The sequence below is a fragment of the Gracilinanus agilis genome, chromosome 1, assembly GCF_016433145.1.
Source record: "Gracilinanus agilis isolate LMUSP501 chromosome 1, AgileGrace, whole genome shotgun sequence".
Taxonomy (NCBI): domain Eukaryota; kingdom Metazoa; phylum Chordata; class Mammalia; order Didelphimorphia; family Didelphidae; genus Gracilinanus; species Gracilinanus agilis.
In genome coordinates this window covers 574,135,671-574,149,200 of record NC_058130.1, presented here as the reverse complement: position 1 = coordinate 574,149,200, position 13,530 = coordinate 574,135,671, and positions in this window count along the sequence as shown.

The window sequence follows — 13,530 nt, the reverse complement described above, 5'->3', positions numbered from 1 at the left end:
ATTATGAATATTTAAAATTTATCCTCTATAAAGAATTGCCATGCATTGGTCTTTCTTACTTTACTTAAGAAAGGCAATATCAATTTTAATTGCTTCTTCATCTACAATTTGAAAAAATAGATATTTTAAAAAATAAATCAAACATTGCCTTCTGATACCAAAAATATTTCTTTTCATATCATATTTATATAGATGTAGATATTTTCCTATTCATGACATCCTACAATTTACTGAATATACTTATTTAAAAATCTAGTTATTAAATAATTTTATTTCCTGAATAGAAAATGATTATTCAGTTGTATAATTTAGATTTCATATGTTTCTTTTAATGGAAATAACTCTAGATTACATGTCAGCAGAATATGGTTTTATCATAAACTCAGCCACAAAACAACTATGTGTGACCTGAGAATTAATTTGCAATAATGTTAGTTATATCTTTATCATCTGTAAAATAGAGAAAGTAAAGATTATATTAGTTGATTCTTAATATTATTTCCAGCTCCAAGTCTTTTATCAGACATGAATCATACTTGCATTTGGTTTGAAGTGGGAAATTAAATTCATGGTGTGATTTGACTCAAAATGAATAAGCATTTAATTGAGATATCTGTCAGGTGGATACAACTTTCATGCTCATGCCACACCTTCATATTCAGTCAAAGGCTAAAGTAACATACCCTAATTCTTCATGTATTTGTTTGACCAAAGTTAAAAATAAAATGAAACAAAACAAGCTCTTAAAAAGCATTAAATGAAATGGATGTTATTGTGAAGAATTTCAATTAAATAATCTGGAAATGTATTGTTTTTTTTTTAAATTTCAAACAATAATTATTTTGAAAAATACCAAAAGAAAAAAAATTGCCATCAAAATTTTATGTTATAATATAGTCTTATAGCTTCAGTTTTGTAGAAGGCAAAAGGCAGAAAAGAGTGTATTCATATAGTGGAGACTTTCAAAGGTTGTTGGATTTACAATTCAACAAAGAACAATGGCAATTTCATTAGATTTAAAGTCAAATGATTTGGATTACTCTTTATGTGTCTCTGGAAAAGCCACTTCCCCAATATGGAATATAATATAATTTTCTGTAAAATGAGAAATTTTGGTCAGATGAGTTCTGATCTTTAGAATGCTAAATTTTTGTGTCTATAATATACCCCTTTCATTAGAGAAAATTATAATCTAGCCATATTTCTTTCTGATAAATTATTAAACTTGCCTCTCCAAAGATCATCCACAGAGCTTATATCTGACATTAGGGAAATTTCCTCCAGATATCCCATTGATTATCAATGAATCAGTCAGATCAGCCAATCATTACATATTAATTAAGGTACTACTCTATACTACTATGCTCTTGCTCTGTAACTATGGAATGGACATGCAAATGAGATTAAAAAAAGAAAAACAAACAGAAAACAAACAACAAAACCTGGACCTATTTTCACTCTAATGGAGCACTCAATAGTATATTTGTTATTACAAAGCAACTATCTAGATGATAAAGAAGATAGGATGAAATTGGGCCCAATTTCAAATTCTTTTTCAGATTTGCAGCCTTCCGTAATTCAATTTATCTCATTTTTCTTATCTTTTAGAAAGGATGCTTGTTCCACATGCCTAAACAACTGATTGTGAGAGTATACATTAGAGTTTATTTAGTACAACATCTTAATTTTGATGTTGTAGAAACTAAGGGCCAGGGTTAGGAAAAGCATGTATTTAGTCCCATATCTTGGGGACACAGAAATATTTCTACTGTATGATGCTATCTCAAAAAATCTATATGATATTGACAAACACTTTTTTTAATAGCCCTATAACCCTTACCTTCCATCTTGGAGTAAATACTGTGTATTGGCTCCAAGGCAGAAGAGTGGCAAGCGTAGACAATGGAGGTCAAGTGACTTGCCCAGGGTCACACAGCTGGGAAATTTCTGAGGCCACATTTGAACCTAGGACTCCCATCTCTAGGCCTGATTCTCAAACCACTGAGCTACCCGGCTGCCCCCTTATTGGCAAACACTTTTGCCAGTTGTATACCTCCATGTTCTATGCCTCACTTGATAATTATAAAGAAATGATTAAACAAAGTTATTTTGGAGATTTTATTTATAAAGTTAATATTCTCATATTATATTAATACAGTTATGGGAGACACATTTTTGATTATTCGAGAATGCATTTTTATCTGGTGTCTAGCACTTCTTGTTGCCATCACATAGGAAGACATCTTTGGTGCAAAGACATCAGATATCATATTTTATCTGTTCTAAGTCAACCATTTCCATTTATGCCAACTCAAGCTAATTTCTACCTCCTGATATCATTCCTTTATTGCAGTTCGGATGTAGAGAACTTCCAGTAAAAAGAACCCTATTTTATTCCAATAGTATAGTTCAATGTATCCTCTCTTCCTCTCTTCCATCCTTAGTTTCCTTATCATATGCAGCCTTGGATCATTATCACCATTTGCCATCCACAGTTCAAGACCTTCCTCAATTTTTCTTAATTCTGGTCTTTCCCCTTATTTATTATTTCTTAGTTTTATATATATATATATATATATATATATATATAGTGATACATATTTCTTAGTAAATTGTTTCCTCTATTAGATTGAGAAAACCTTATATTTGACCCTTTTGAATCTTCAGTGCTTANAAATATATAGTGATACATATTTGTTAGCAAATTGTTTCCTCTATTAGATTGAGAAAACCTTATATTTGACCCTTTTGAATCTTCAGTGCTTAACACAGTACCTGATACATAGTAGGTTTATTCATCATTTGATTTCATTTAAAAATGAAGAGAGAAGAACTTTGTATTATCAATTTTTTTTATCAATTGTCATTTTGATACTGCATATACATGTTAAAACTATACATATATGACTGCTAATTTCTTTTTTACACTTTTCATCATGAATAGCCATGATATATACATAGCTAATTCCCTCATAAAATGTTGTGAAATTGAAAAAGATATGTCAATAAGTTTAGGATGTTTTTCTGTCTTTTTTATTCATTCATTGTTTCTTATTTAAATAATAGTACCAAATAACATGGTATTTTTCTTATACTTTCTTATTCTTATTCTTATTACTTTGCTGTTCTGAATTTCTTAAACAATTTTATTTGTCTTAAAATATTATCATCTATGTAACAAATTTTTTTCAGTTTGTTTGATGAGGTCCAAGAAGTCTTTTTTGCTTTTATATTTTTAAAGCATAATTTTCATTTCATCATATAGTGTGTGGGATTGTGAATCATCTTCTGATAACATGGCTATGTTACCTTAAATATTTGTTACTTGTCAAATTATGGATAGATTACTCAAACTCTCATTCCATGAGTTCAGTCATGTAAAATTAGAACATTAATATTTACCTTACCATTACATTGTATTATTGTGAGAAAAGTGATTTGTAAACTGTAAAATTATCTATGAATTTTTTATTACTCATAGTCTAATATGTCACCATATATATATATTTTTTTAAAGGTGTATTTTTTCATTATATTATCAGTTATCATTAATGTTATAACTGATGTTTAAATATGAGTAGATGACCAACTTCTTTGTTTATATTTTCTCATGTTGTTTTCATGATAACATAATAAAGTAAACTGTGCAGAAATTATTGTTCATCTTTACATAGGAGAAAAGATAAGCACAGATTCAAGTACATTACTTTTCTGAGGCCACACAATTGGACCAAGCTGCATATGAATTTAAATCATCTTATACTAAGTCAATTCAGTTCCATTATGTCCCAGTTGCTTCCCTCCCAATCCACAAAGTATTAAAGACACCAAGGAAGTTCAAAACATGACTAATATCCTAGAAAATATGCTGAAGCAGCATAAAAAATATTGCTAAAATTTGTTTGTTTAAAATCAAGGAAAGCACTCATTGTTCTTCATTATACTCCCTACACACACATCCATGTCAAGAGAATAAAATATGAAAAGAAAGAGAAAATAATTTAAACCATTGAAGCCATTAAGGTGAACTTAAAAAGATTAAGTTCTTGAGATTTTTCCCCTTATGACAGAAAATCATTAATTCAAAGATAAAAGAGTTATCCTCAGAGAGAAAAAGTTCATAAAATTGTTTGGATCAGGAAAAAATATTCATAAAACTATATGAATTTAACTTGATACATCCTTTCATCTGTGACAAGAAAAGGAAATCAGTCATATTTATCATTTTTATTATTTATCATTACTTTCAAAAAAATCTTCAATATATTACTCCACAAGCAGTTTAGTAATTTAACAGTTTAACAAACCATAATACTGTAAAGAAAAATCTTAGACAATCAATAGATTGTGGAACATCAGCCTAATTAGAATTCCAATATATGGATTTGTATGTTGTCCATATTCTGAGCTTATTTTTTCATTTCCTTTGCTCCTTATAAGCATATATTGGAGACAATCCAATATCTATCTGCTACTGTTAGACAGCTGAGTTGTGCAGTGAAAAGAGTGCTAGGCCTGAATTTTGGAAGACTGAAGTTGACATCCATGTTTAGCTGAATGACCTTGGGCAAGTCACTTAACCTCCATTTGTCTCAGTTTCCTCAACTGGAAAATGTGATAAACTGGAGAAGTAAATAGTAAGTTACTACAGCATCTTCACCAAGAAAACTCTATAGGGGACACAAAACACTGGATATGACTGAACAACAAAACTTGTAGCTATTGGTATTGTAGGTGGCTGATAGCTTAAGCAGTTTAGTATGCTACTTATTTACTTGAAAATTTCTTATTGAGAAGATAGTGTGGAACCTAGGGTCAAATAATTATAGAAGATAAACCTTGAATACTCACAATCTAATCTCATCATTCCAAGTGAAAAAGAAACATTTCAAAGGCATTTACTCCATCACCTGTCACTGAACATCATACAGATTGTTCATGTACTTACTTTGATAAGTCTCATTATGAAATTCTAAGCCATGAGTATGTCTTAAATCTGTAAAAGAGGAGAATATGGAATGAGGAAGTGATTAGTTAAATGTTAGACTTCCTAGAATAAAATGACATTCTATGGCCTTGTGTTTTCATTGCCTGGGGCTTTCTCTATTAAAATGTCTGCTTTCCCTTAAGAAAAGATATTTAAATGGTCATTAGTAGTAAATAAATAAGCTTTTAGCTAATGAGGAAAAAATAATTATAGCATTCCAGATTTAACACAATAGAACATTTTTTAGCTGATCATATCATAGTTCTATATTATAACCTCTTTTGTTGAGAACACTATATGCTTCTCAGTGCAGCTTAAAGGACAGGGATGGCAAACCTATGACATGCGTGCTGACATGTGTAGCCATTTTCGATGACACATGGCTCCATGTGGCCACATACAGAGGAGTATGGGGCCACATGTTGAGGATAAAACATTTGGTGTAGTTTGGTATAGACACTGTGTACTATAGATAACAATTCTGCCTATATTAATTTACCTATTTTGATTCATCCAATATATTTACATATTACAATTATACATTTTTTGTTATTTATACCATGAATATTGGAAAATTATAGTTTTTTCTTTAAGTGACACACCACCTGAATTATGCTCAGGTTTTTGGTTAATTTTGACACACCAAGCTCAAACAATTGCCCATCACTGGTATAGGAGGATCAGTTTAATTGGCCAACCTCATTTAGGATCTGCTAAATTACATTAGACTTCTAGACCATTACTCAAAGATGAAATTAAGATAGCCACATATTAAAGCACTATTGGATGGTACTGGTGTAGAAATAGAAGGGTGGATCAATAAAACAGACTTAGGGTAAATGACAGTAGCAAGATTGTGCATGATAAACCCAAAGATACCCTTTTGGGACAAGAACCCACTATTTGACAAAAACTGCTGGGAGAATTGGAAAACAGTACAGGAGAAATTAGGTTTAGATCATTGTCTTACAGCCTCTACCAAGATTAGTTTGGAATGGGTAAATGACTTGAATATAAAGAGGGAAATCAAACAAATCAGGTGAACATAGAATAGTATACCTGGCAGAACTATGGGAAAGGAAGGAATTTAAAACCAAGCAAGAGATAGAGAACACTACAAAATGTAAAATGAATATTTTTGATTTTATTAAATAAATTTTTTGTACAATCAAAACCAATGCAACCAAAATTAGAAGGGAATCAACAAACTGGGGGAAAATTTTTTATAACAAAAACGTCTGAAAAAGGTCTAATTTCTCAAATTCATAAGGAACTAAGTCAATTATACAAAAAATTAAGTCATTCCCAATTGACAAATTGTCAAGAGTCATGAATAGACAGTTTCAGATAAAGAAATCAAAACTATCAATAAGTACATGGAAAGGTGTTCTAAATCTCTCATAATTAGGAAATGCTAATCAAAACAATGCTTAGGTGCCACCTCACAACTAGCAGATTGGCCAATATGACAGCAAAGGAAAATAATAAATGTTAGAGGGGTCTGGGAAATATTGGGATACTAATACATTACTGGAGGAGCAGTGAATTAATCCAACCATTATGGAAAGCAATTTGGAACCATGTGCAAAGGACTTAAAAAGAATGCATACTCTTTGATCCAGCAATATCATTCCTAGGTTTGTACCCCAAAGAGATAATTAGGAAAACTGCTCATACGAAAATATTCATAACTGCACTCTTTGTGGTAGCGAAAATGTTGGAAAATGAAGGGTCCTTTGATTGGGGAATGACTGAAAAAATTGTGGTATATGATGGTGATGGAATACCATTGTGCTGCAAGGATTGATGATCTGAAGGATTTCTTTATGAACTAGGAGAAACTCAATGCACTGAGGCTGAGTGAAATGAGCATAACCAAGAGAATATTGTACACAGAAAGTAAAACATTGTGGAACAATCCAATGTAATGAACTTTGCTACTAGTAGCAATGCCAAAAGCCAGGACACTCCTGAAGGACTTATGTGAACGAATGTTATCCATATTGAGAGAAAGAACTATTGAAGTAGAAATGCAAAAGTATAACATATGACATCCCATATCATGTGTATGTTTGGGAATGTGATTAGGTATTTACGCTTTAAAAGATCTCTCTATAGCAAAAATAACTAATATGAGGGGGCAGCTGGGTATAGCTCAGTGGATTGAGAGTCAGGCCTAGAGACAGGAGATCCTAGGTTCAAATCTGGCCTCAGACACTTCCCAGCTGTGTGACCTTGGGCAATTCACTTGATCACCATTGCCCACCCTTACCACTCTTCCACCAAGGAGCCAATACACATAAGTTAAGTTAAAAACAAGGAAAAAAATAACTAATATAGAAATTGGTATCAAGTGATAACATTTGTACAACCCAGTGGAATTGCTTGTTGGCTCTGGGAGTAGGGAGATAAGAGAGGAGGGAAAGAAATTGAATCATGTAAACATAGAAAAAGTATTTTAAAATAAAAATTAAAAAAAGAAAAATGAATTATTGGTAGATTTGTGAAGTTGTATAATAATTCTTGAAATAAATTGGGTACCATGCTCATGGATTCCCTGAAGTCCTGCATACTCCTTGACATATCAACTTCAAAACTGAACCTATTATTGAAAGATTTAAAAAACTGAAGAAAATAATCAATACATGAAAAATACATTTATTTATACTACTAGACAGTGGCCATAAATTGGGAAATAGTGTTCAAATTATACTATATCAACATAATAAATTGCTATTGTACAATATTATAAGACAAGGACATCTGAAAACTGTCAGTCACAGAATGACAAAAGAAACAAGTTTCATAGAAACATAAAACAGCCTCAGAGAATGAGTCAACTAATGAAGAATTTAGATAATGAAAACCTTGAAAATCCATAACACTGGCTGACAAGATTGGTCAAATGAATGGCCAAATAACCACATTTATGTTTTGTTTTGTTTTCCCAGTGAAGGCAGGCACAAGAAGAGAGAAAATACCATTTTAATGGAAACATGATATTTAATCATAAAATGAAATATCTGTTAATATGGAGAGTATTCACAGTTGAATTACTTTTTTTTTCTTTTTTATAGATCTCTGATTCTTCCCAAAGTGAGATAAAATCCACAAACCAGATCAGGAAAGGAAACCCCTTGACTCACTTGGAATACTCAGTTTTGAAAATAGGGGATCAGTTCATGTCATAAGAAGACACCTTAATGGATATCTGTGAAAGGTATATGTAATGGTATTTCTAAGAAGATTGAAGGAAACACACAGTCACAAGTCAAGACACTAGAAAAAAATGTCACCATAGCATATCTCACATTGGGAATATCAAACTCATATTAGGCATAGTAAATACTCATGGTAAATTTTGTGGGACAAAGAAATTCTATATTTAGAAAAATGTACACTGTTCTTCACTTTATCTTTCCCAAGTAGAAAATCTCTCTTTTCATTTACATAGTTTGGGTAGCATTCTCACAAATGTGAAAATCTCTTTACGATATTGAATCAACTAGCTAAGAGAATTCCACAGGCTTTATCTGAGAATTCAAACAAATTTATGAGGATTCCCAACACTGGACAAAGTTAACTTGGAATTTGTGATTAAATATATAATTTTAGAAAATTCTATATGAAAATTCTGACATGAGAATTCATTATTATATGAATTCATGCAAAATACACATCAAATACCATTGACAAAAATAGTAGATTATTCACAAGAAGTCTTGGAAACAAGAAAAGATAACAGTATGTGAGATAGTGAATAGATAAATATAGTTAAAGTATATAATATGCTTAAAATGTCGATTGATAATAGGATGTACTATGAAATAGCATTGGAAAGTGGGAATCAGATTATTGAGGGCTTTTGATAGTAGTCAATACTTTAGCTCTTCAAATTTTAATAATAGGAATTCCTACATGAAATACTTCAAATTTTTCAAAGTACTTAATCCCCATTAGTCAATTTAATCTTCACTATTGTGAGTGAGAAATTCCCTACCCCATTATATGAGGATTAGATTTTAATGTTAGCAATAGTCTTTAGAAAATCATAATTATAATTCTAGGAAAGTTAAATAATGTTGACATAAGTGAATAATGTTTTTATAATAATTTTAGTATAAGTTTAAAGTTTGAGTTAAGTAGATAACTGCTTTAATATAGTTAATCATTGTTAGAATAGTCCTTGGTTCCATCCTCAAACCTGCTTGGTCATGCACCTGCAGTAGTTAGGGTCTTTAACTTGTGACTTGACCATCATGAGCATAGAGACTTTTCCTTTGGTTTGAAGTCTGGTACCACCTCTTTACCTTTGTATACACCCTAGTATACATCATCAGGCTTTTCTCTCAATTTGAGGTTTAGCACCACTCATTCCTCCTCATTGACATCATAAGGCTTAGAAAGTAGGGTTCAGGCTCCCCAACTCCCGCCTTTTCTATCAAGTGACTTCTACTAATGAGAAGTATTTCCTGATTATTTCAACCAAACCGCACCCCTCTATTTTTAATCATTGTCCTAAATTATTATTAAACTGGTATATAAGATGTCTAATTCTTTGGGAATAAAAGAAGTCCTCTCACAAGGCTCTGGAATTTTTTGGTCTTGAACAGAAGTCTGGCTTTATTGTGAGACTGGCCCTCTTGAAATAAACCTATTTGTTTTTGACTTGGAGACTTTTATTCTCTTATTTGCATTCCTATGCTTAGAAATTACACAATACTATAACTCTGTGAGTTAGGTACTCTGTGTAGTTTCAGCCCCATTTCAGAAGTCAGAAAACAGCTTCTAAGAGACTAAATTTATTTTTGTGGTCATTTTATTTTATTTTGCCATGTTTAACTCTTTTTCCAATGAACCATACTCTCCATAGGAAATTTTTGATGAAGATATTAGAGTGGTTTGCCATTTTTTAGTAGATTAAGTAAATAGGAGTTAAGTGACTTGGCCAAGATCACACAGGTAGTAAGGGCAGGAGGTCAGTATTGAATTCAGTTCTTCCTTATTCCAGGCCCATCTCCCTACCTAAATAATTTCTCCAATAATCACAAAATATTTGGCTAGAATTCAGATTGGAATCCAGGTCTTCCTATATCTCTTATACAGATTTTTTTTTGTCCTGAGAAAAATGTTTTACTTTGGGGTAAATAACTTTTTTTTTTGTTTCTTGTTTTTTTTTTAAGTAGGACATTATTATATCTGTGAACAAAGAATTTTAATATATCAGCTACAAGGATGGATAAATCAGAAAGGAGAAATAATGAAAACAAGATCTGTTTAGGGCTCTGATGAATTACTAGGTGAGAGCCAATGAGGAATTAAAGATGAAGGATAAATAAAACTGCAAGTGACAGAATAGGAGAAGTAAGGAAAAACAACAAAAGTAAACATATATGAATGAATTAGTAGCTGAGTAGATAGATAGATATAGATTAAAATATAGCTTTCTTCCTCAAATATTTTGTCTAAATTGGTTGTTGAAATGAGACTAATTTTGAATACATATTAAATTGAAGGGATTTATTATCAAAAGACATTTTATATATATTTAAATGCTTTTAGTCCACATTTGAGAATGTGGGTACCACTCAAATTAAAGAAATAATGGCAGATATGCAAATTGCATTAAGGAAAAGGAAAGGAACACATATTTTATAAAAATAAGATTTGAACATTGTCAACTGAGGATTCCTTAAAAATATGTGTGTGTGTGTGTGTGTGTATGGGAAAAAAAGCAGCTAACTATACTAAATCTTTCATGTTCTACTTTATGAATAATAAAAGCAAAATGAAGCAGTGTTAAACCTTAATGACTTATTATTTTAAAAATTATCAAGGAGCAGCTGGGTAGCTCAGTGGATTGAGAGTCAGGCCTAGAGATGGGAGGTCCTAAGTTCAAATCTGACCTCAGACACTTCCCAGCTGTATGACCCTGGGCAATTCACTTGACCCCCATTGCCCACCCTTACCACTCTTCCACCTATGAGCCAATACACAGAAGTTAAGGGTTTAAAAAAAAAAAACAATAAAAAATATCTAGCTAGGAGTCAGATTAGAGATCTGACACTAAGTCCTAAAAAATCTTGAGGAAATAAACGTGATGGACATGATTAATACAGTATATTAGTACTTTTTGACTTCTAAAAGATAAAAAGGAAAATCACTTCTAATTTTAATTAATTTAAATGGCTAATAAATCTAGTATATTTTATTTCCTGCAATAATTATTTATGATATTTATAGAAAAATCTGAGAAAAAATTGTATTAAAATTATTTATATTGAAGACAAATGTCATGCTTTATTATGTATCCAAAAACCCTTAGTATCAATAACCTGTTTTGCAGACAATTCTTTTAAATGTAAATTACCATTATGCATCTTTGACTATACATAAAGAATTCTGAAAGTAATTTGTAATTGTAAATCATAAAAACCTGTTGTATAGTATTGCACTTTCTTTCTCCTTTTATGCTCCTTGCTTCAGCACTCTGTGATCTCTTACACATGCACCAAAACAAATAAATAAATAAATAAATAACCTTTAGGTGAATGTAAAAGAAGGGACCTGAAAACATGCCACTACTGCTGCAAGGTCACAGACATGACTTAAGACTTCTAGGACCAAAAGAGGAGACATTTGCCTCACTCTGCTCACCAATCAGAATTTTGAGTCCACATTTCCACCCAGGACTAGTTATAGTTTCAGGGATAAGGAGAGAACCTGAAGCTTCAGGGGATCAAGTCCTTTCCTAGGTAAAGACCAGTGCTTAGGTCAGTAGGGAAATTACAACACCTCTTCTTTTACCATACTATCTTCAAAATACCAAAAAAACTTATAGGCTCATAGAAGTTTATCTGAATAACCTGAAATTTGGGACAGTGACCTCTCCATCCACTTTAACATAAAGTTAAAAGTCCAGTAATAGGATAATGAGCAAAATAAACAATAAAGAAAACATCAAAAGTTAATATAATGAAAAGAGAGATCAAGAACCAAACTCACAAAAAGATAATACAGAAAAGTAACAAAAAAAGACTGAAAAGAGAAAAAAATGTGAATTGGAAATTAAAAATGAGACCAATCAGACTTCCTGGAAGAACTCAAAAATTTATTTTTTACATTAAATAAGAGAAGTAAAGGAAAACTCAGAAAAGAAATTAGAGGATGCAAGAAAATTATGGAAAGAGAGTTTGAAACTGTAAAAGTTCATATACACAACATTAAATAAAATGACACCTTAGAATAATTGTTCAAATGATAAAAGAGGTGGAAAAATTCACTGAAGAAAAAAACTTCAAAAAAATCACAATTGACTAAATGGAAAAGGATATACAAAACTGACTGAAGAAAATATTTCTTAAATATTTCATTTGGGCAAGTGGATATGAATGAGGGAAACTTGGAGAAGTCTCAATGATCTTTTTCTTAATTAATTGCTCATTTGGAAGAGCTGATGTTACATAGTTCCACAATTAGTAAATTGATATAGTTTCCATTTGATTTTTACCCATCTAACTCATTCTTTATTTCTAACTTTATATATACACAACAGGGACCTTTACTCCTCACATAGAAGATGGACATGCTGGGATTGGAGTTGCTTTCTTTACCTTTCTTGTATTTCCTTTCTTTAGTATCACACTTGTGAAAATGGAAATAATTGGAGAAATTATAGCAATAAGAAGTAGAATATATTCCATATCCAGTACTCAAGTAACATTGGGGAAAGTGCCTCTTCAACAATAGAAGTGGACTGATAACAGGAGAAGGTTTGGCATTAAAGAGAAGCCATCAAAATAAATCAAGATTAACAGATAGGAGAATGTTAATGGAAATGAAACATATCAAGTCATTAATTGTTTTGCAAATCTGTTTTATATCCCCTAAAATGTTTTATTTTCTACAAGATAATAGTGCAAATCATTATGGTATGTCTGTTTTGAATTCAGGGAAGTGCTATTTGAAAGTGTCTAGCAGACTTACTATGGGCACATGGGGGCTATGAGACTACTGGGTTTNTAGTGCCCAATTTTCCCACATTCCTGCCAACATTTATCATTTTTATTTTTGGTCTAAGTGTGAGGTATTTCCCTATTTCTGAGGTGTAAATGCTCACACTGGAAATTTTAATGATAGACTCTTGATAGCGTGTCCCTGAATGCAGCAGTTCTTAGAGTATCTTCCACAGATTTTGATGCCAGTATACTCTGGTTTCCCAACACTTTTTCAGGGGGGTTCATAAGGTCAAAACTTAATTTATATTGATACCAAGATATATTGTTTGCTTGTTTCAATACTGTCTCCTTTTCCAGCTTTCTATCTGTGTGAGGCTGGGTTTTCTTCAAATGCTTCAACCTGAACAATATATAATAGATTAAATTCAGAAGCAGATATTAGGGCGTACGAGAGAAAGAGGATGGGCACCAGCGGTAAATTTAAAAGATAGTCAAGTGCGATTATATATATATTTCACCAACAAGGCCATGGCTATTAAAATATTAATTTCTCTTATTTTATCAGTCTATCATTTTTAATCGTAA